Below are 7,665 nucleotides of genomic sequence, written 5' to 3' on the forward strand. Positions count from 1 at the left end.
TTTTTTTTTTTTTTGTTGATTTCCTTTTTCCTTTTTCTTTTTGCACGCAGATTCGGAGGATAATCGCTTCCAACAGACGGCAGGTTCGAGGGGCTTCGATTTGGAAATATTGCGCCGGCACTCTTCATCACATCTTTATTTTAAACACTAACGGTTTTTTAGCTATGATTTTTTTTTCTTTTAATGCAAGTACTTCCTACATGCTATACGTAGTGCAGCTTAATAAACTTTACTCTGTTTCGCGTGGTTTTTACTTAGTAAGATTTGGCAAATCTTAAACCTGATTCTCGATACGCGATGATCACGCGCCAACTTGTACCCCGTACGTCTATGCTCCAGTATTTCTAAAATGTATTTATGAATATTTCTCTAAATATGTGTATGTATGTGTGTCTGCCATTTAGTTGTTAACGTCGGATATTTACGTCTACATGCTCACTCGTTGTCTCCTAATCGTTCATAATCACACAACCATTTCGCTCATCCTTTTTCTTTTGCGCGATCCTTTCATACCATCCTCCTCGTTGAGGAATTGAATCTATTCGTCTTTCTTCTCAAAATCATTTCCGTAGTCTTGTTTACGTCTTGTTTAATTAATCTCACCACTTCCTTAAATTACAAGTAATATTTGACTAAACTTGCACAACAAGTTTAACTTTTCAATTCCGATTCCTTTTATCAAAAAAATTTACTCTTTTTTTTTTTAGTATACAGCGCGCGCTACGCGCGCCTTTCATGTCTCTTTCATTTATTTTATAAATCACTAGCATCGACCAATCACGTACATGGAAAAGAATAACAATATCTTCAATATAATTCAATCTCAATACACTTATTCATGGTATACATGGATTTTTTTATTAGGGACTATTAGTAATACTAAAATGACACTATCAATAAATAATTTCCAATAATCGATCTACTAAATAATTTCTTAATACATTTGTGCATTTTTCAAATCTGTTAAAAAACACGAATATATTCGATTCCTCCGTTAATCCGTCGTTCATTATCAGTGGCTCGATCACCGCTTCTATCAATTCATTATCATGCAATTGCGTCATTCGTTCGTCAATATTCATTCACTCACTTCATGCGCACGTCCATTCACTCAGTCATGTATGTCTCGTTTTGCCTGTGATTTATCATATCCCATTTTACTTTCTCCCGTGTTGCTTTCTAACAAAAAATTAAATTACGACTTATATAATCAACGACTTAGATACGCTTTCTTTTTTCTTTTTACTTAAGAATTACGGAATAATTATGATTCTCATAAGAACACAATAGTTGGCATTTGTGGTTTCATTAAAAATATTTCACTTTTCCTATTTTAACACTTGTCTACAACGGCCTTATTTCGAGAGTTACGAGTTTAATTAATTAATTAGACAATAATCGATACCTTAATTATTGATCCTATGCACCGTACCCATTCGTGTCCCCGCTCGTCGAAAGAAGCGGGACGACTGGGATCTCTATATATATAATATGTATTTATGATAATTAAAACGAGTCAAGTAAGTTTCATTAATTATTTTTTTCCTTTCTGCATTAAGGTACTTTGAGATAATTGTTAATTTATAATACATTTGTACACAACTTATCTCTTAATCAATAATTATGTCGATTTACCACTACGTCTTGCCCAAGTTTTCACATTCATTCGTCTTTCACCCCGTCCACCTTTTGCTAACGCCGTCGCAAGGAAAGGGGCACACAACGGACATACCGTCATGATTTTAAGACACGTTTAAAAAGAGTCCGCCGCCATCATGTCATCAAAGTACGAAGTATAAATGTTCGTACCAATGATCATAGTAAAAGAGAACGAAAATATATATAAGCCGTCGACTTTGTTTTGCGCGTTGTTAGAGCAATTTATTTTCAGAGCTTGCTTTAATAATTGCGAATCTTAATCTTTGTTTATTTAACATAGACATCACCAGACGAATATTTAAAAGTCGTTATCGTGATGTAATATCGAAAATCGCGCTCGAGTAGAACAAAATCGAGTTGATAAAAAGAATTGCTGATTTCGGGCAAACGGAAATTCCCTTCGCACTTATCTATCACCGTAAACTATCTCGAGTAAGAAAGGGAGATCTTCTGTCTGTAGCACTTTCGGTGTGTACTTTCTATCAACATATTATTTAATGCGATTTCGGCCTTATCCAGCTAAACCTTACGATTTTTTGTAACAGCTATCATCCTTAGGCGGAGGTAACGAGTTTAGTAAACAACTTTTTTTTGTCCATTTATCGAGTAAACTAGACCGTAAGACGTTAGAGATAGCTCATTAACTATTAGTAACAATAAACACGAACATTTCACCTTACAGCCAGCCTAATTAATTCTACTCCGAAGGTGTAATTTAATTAATTCCCAGTCTTTCCAGGTCGTCTTATATACGTCTATTTATCTACTTAACCGAGTCCAGGTTTTTGCTGCGCCCGTTTTCATCTCACATGCATCCCGGCAACCACGCAGCATTTGGCCGCACAGAATTCTTACAGGACCACGACATCAATTAAGCTCTCACTCCATATCGATCTTAATTAACGTTAAGCATTCTCACTTTACTAATCTAAGCTACGCTCTTTCTCACACGCACCTCATTACTTCGTAGCCTCGAGAAGCTGTCGATATAGTACTTTAGCAAGAAAATAGTAAAGCCATGGCTGATGACAATCAATTAATCACAAATTAGAAAGTAATAACAACAGATTTTTTGCCACTTTCTCTCTGTTTCTCTCTCTCACTCTCACTCACACACACACACACACTTTCTTCCCCCTCTTTCTCACTTTCATTTTTTCCTTCTATTCTTTCTGCCCCTTCCCCCCCCCTCTTTCTCTCGCTTTTCCCTCCGATCTTTTATTTTAAATGGTACTATAACGCGTTAATAATTAATAATTAATTAGTGATAATTGTAGTAGTACTTTGACACTTCTTTTATCTTTTAATAAGGTTTTGTTTTTCCGCTTTTATCCTAAGCCTAAGTGTCACGGCAATATTTCCAAATCGGGCTGAAACACGCGAGTACACGTGCACGTGACTCACGTGGAGGAACAGCAGACGCGCGATTGTTATTTTCCATTTTTTTTATTCAGCTCGATAAAATACGCTGACTATTTATGCTTTTAATTATGCTTCGCAACGACTTTTCTTCCAGCTGCCCCTGTCCAAAGGGGCCACCAGACATAAAAGAGCCGTCGCTTTCGTGTTTCCATGGAGGGCAGTGATCGTTGGATGTATTTTATTCGGCAAAATTATACGTTAAACAAAAATAATTGTAGCGAACGCTGACACGAAAATTAAAAGCGATAGTTTCGACTTCACGAGCGATCGATTTAGGTCTCTTGTCCGATAAAACCGAAATTTTGAAATAAGCGAAACGTGAACTCAATCTCAATTCAATAACTGTCGCACCGTAGTCAATAATTGAATCCCAGGATTGAAAATGCGAACCGTTTTGATATCAACCTTAACCATTCTCTTGATTGATAAATTTTTCGAGTAGTTCCTCTAGCGAATAAAATTTAGGATAAAAATTTACAGAATAAAAACGAAAACAAAAATTATTCGAATCTATACTTGTGCGATCAAAATTCAGATCAAGATTTAATATAATATTGCAATATTTTTATCAATGATAGATTAATCACGATTTTCTTACAATTCCCACAATAATTAGTAATCAGTAAAGCACCATAATTTTTTTTTTAACATAATTATTATCAAATCTTATTTAAACTGTAAAAGTTTCAAACTAAATACCGATGAAAATAAGCCATTTTACGGTCAAGCTGGATCTTGAATGCTTTCAACATAATTTTCTTGTGAATTTATATACTACGTATGTAGATCCCTAAATGCGCGCCGAAATTTCTTCAGACTTACAATGCAAACTACAAAACTATCGCAGTACTATCACGAGTTAAATTAACAATCTAACAATTTTGATGCTTATTGCATCTTGGATCTTAATAATATGTTGAATGATATATTAAAATCTATGAATAACATATTAAAATTCTGTAAATAATTTAATTATATTATTATAATTAAATTACAATGCCTTACTGATGAGTCCAGTAGTGGAAGCTGGGACAAAACGCCAAAAATTACTCGCCAAAAGTGATATTCTTAGCAATATATTAGAATAAATATCAAAGAAATTTAGATTTTTAATTGTAATTTGACTCTTGCTTCGCCCTTTTTAATGTTATTGATTATTATTATAATTATAATATTTATAATTATTATTATATTTCCGCAGCGTTAAAAAAATCGCAGTAATTCAAAATTATTCTGATTTATGATTGTTTTATAACGCTACTTGTCAGAAGCCTATAATGAATCAAGTTATGAACAAAAAAATTAATACACATACGGTATCCGAAAATACTTTCCAACCACCAACAACCGATCATAGATTTGTCTATTATATTAACACAGTTGCCTCCTACGTTTATGCATATAAGTATAATGTAAGGTAGAGATATAAACATCAAACATTAAATATTACTTGTTAAAAACAAACAGTTATCTAGTTAGTACACGCGCATACAGATTCATAAATACTATTTATACTCGGTGCAATTCAGCTTCATATTCGCCGTTGTTTGTTTAGTAAACAACATAAATATAATGGCGAATATCCCTTCCGACATAAAAGATAAAATAAAATGTGATACTTTTAATCGACAAGTTCTCCAACTGCTCGTTTGTATATAAATCTTCACATGTATGCGATACTTTAAAAGCGTCTACAATGTGTGAATGTGTGTGTGTGTGTGTGTGTATGTGTGCGCGCGCGCGCGCGTGCGCGCTCGCGTGTGTGTGTTCGATTTCTTTTGTGTCACATTTGCGTCGCGTCTGAATCACAAATACACGTATTAGAGAACTCTCGTTAAATGCAAAAGGTTCGACATATTAGCGTATTAGGTACATGGTCGACAACTGTATAAATCTTACAGCCAAAATTAACAAATAATTGAACCTTTAAAAAGTTAAATTCATTTATTTATAAATATGTCGCGGAGCAGATATTACATAATATCATTACTAATCGTACTCATACAATTCATTGATAAAATACAGGTATAAGACCAATATATTATAAATGTCCAGAAACATTTTCTTATTCAAACAGATTTTTAAACGTTTTGATTTAAAACAAAACATTTAGAAGTTGAAACATTGCATAATTTTGACAAAAAATTATTTATACCTAGAAACATTAGAAATTTGTACTCTTACACCGAGAAAAATTTCTGATTGAAAATATCACACTCTGATCATATCAATGGGAATTCTTGTTATCTCAACTAGAATCACATAATAGATTTAACCAGAAAATTTTAATTTATCTTATGTTAATTTTGTTTAATTTGTCTATTTTCAATCAAAATCCAATTAATGCAACTAGACTGTTTTCATTGTAGCCTTACTTACATTTACGTTACTTATACGAGAGCACAAGTGTGTAATATATTCGTACTTCCAAAATTTCATTATGTTTTTTTGTCATCTATTCATAAATTCGTTATACTTGAGTTTGCATTTCTGTGATACCTCGGCAATGCAAATTTAAAAGAAATTGGTCCATCCGAAATTCATCTATATAATTATATATGAAACAAAAAAATTTAAATAAAAATAAACGTTATAATTATAATAAACAAATATATATATTCGCTTTAGAAAACATCACAATTAGGGTACTGTTAAAGATTTATAAGTTGCCAACCATTGTACGATAATAGAGGATACACTCCTGTTGATACGCATAATCAATGATCACAATTGGTCATTTAATTAGCCATTAGTAGTAATTCCTTAATTAAGTTCCCATAATGATCTAGTTACTGATCGAACGTACCATCTAACATTAATCATGACATTTCTATGCCAAAGATAAACTATTAATTCATAGGTTCACGTTATAATCTCCCTTATCAAGCTGTAAAATGCATTATTATCTTGTCGTGTACTTTTGACGTATTGTATATCGTAGAATGAAATTTACAATTATCGTATCTCTATCGAGTAAGTTTGTATAGTAACCAAAATCTAATTAAATATAAATCCAACAATTACAAAACCCTCGCCGCGCAGTCAGTTCTTTCGTCAGTTAGTTAAGTTACGAATTACAACTAGTTTATGCTTTAGATCGATCTATTGGCAATGTTAGTTAAGCAAACATGTGCCAGGCATTTAATTACTTATTCATCCAAACGGAATCGAATATTGTGTTACACGTAATACTCCCACTCGGCCCCGTGATATCTCTATATAAGAATTATCGTTAATTAACTATTACTTAAACAAGAAAGTATTTCTTTTCGGGTCCCAAGTGACTTAGAGATTGACTTACTTAAGGAGAACGGATTAACTGCGTGTCGCTAAGACTTTCCGACTGGTTTTTTTAAAAGAGTTTTACTTTCGAGTTTCGCTTAGAATATACCCTGAAGAATCGATTGGGATATTATACCCGATCTTCTCGTGAGATCGGTTTACGTGACGCGACCGCAAATGTGACGTGCCAAGTAATACCGCGAAATACCAAAACAAATGGTGGTCTTTGCGACAGAATGGCAATCCCAATAATTCTTTTCGAATTTTTCATTTGTCGCCGTTCGTTCTGCTATCCCGAACCTCAGTAGTCTCAGTTGCAAGAAATATCTTGAACACGGATCTGCAGAAACGGACTGAAAAATTTGTGTAATGAAATGACTACATCTGCCATGAACTGAATTACCTATAGCAATCGTTTGCCAAATATTGTTGAAGGCAACTGACCTAATTTTACTATATCAAATCAGTGTATATATAAAAAAGGCGACAGATAAGATCCAACTCCTTAAAAGAAATCGATAAATTTTTCATACAAGTATTCCTCTGCGTATGTACTTTATCCTATGCATGTTTATCAAAGTAGCTCCTTACTCGAAATACATGAATCTATTTTGTAACTTCATAATTAAACAAGAATAACTGCCTAACATTAAGAAAGTTGAAAAAGTTTCAGTCTCGATTTGTGCATGCTATATCGATCCGAATTGATCGAATAACATCGTCGAATAGAATCTAAGCCTTATTTCTACAACGATTGATGAAAAATATTCTCTTGCAACTAACATTACTCCGTCAATAGCGACGATAACGCGCCTAATTCCACCGAACAAAAAGAAAAAAGGTAGTGTATATATCTGGGTGTAGTGATTGTATTTATTCAAATCATATGTATATATGTATATATATATCTCTCTCTAGAGACACGGTAGTATCTCAGTATATATATATATATACACTTATATGTCGGACGCGTGCACGAATGACCGTGCATACAATGTACATACCTTTAAAAAAATACTTATTACCCTATTACGATATTCGCATGTGTTTTTAAAGGTATACATTTACACGAGCAGACATACGAGTGCGTGTACATACACATATGTCATAATGAATATAGTTACATAATAAAAGTAGTGTTATGTTGGTTGCTTATTCGCAATTAGTAATCATTATCATTAATAGGAGCTACAAAAAAAAATTATGCTCTCAAATATCGTTTAACTGCTTTTTTAAGCATAACTTGTTTTTACTGCCTCTCTCTCTCTCTCTCTCTCTCTCTCTCTCTCTCTCTCTCTCTCT

Source organism: Cyphomyrmex costatus, unplaced genomic scaffold (assembly GCF_001594065.2).
Source record: "Cyphomyrmex costatus isolate MS0001 unplaced genomic scaffold, Ccosl1.0 scaffold415, whole genome shotgun sequence".
Classification (NCBI taxonomy): domain Eukaryota; kingdom Metazoa; phylum Arthropoda; class Insecta; order Hymenoptera; family Formicidae; genus Cyphomyrmex; species Cyphomyrmex costatus.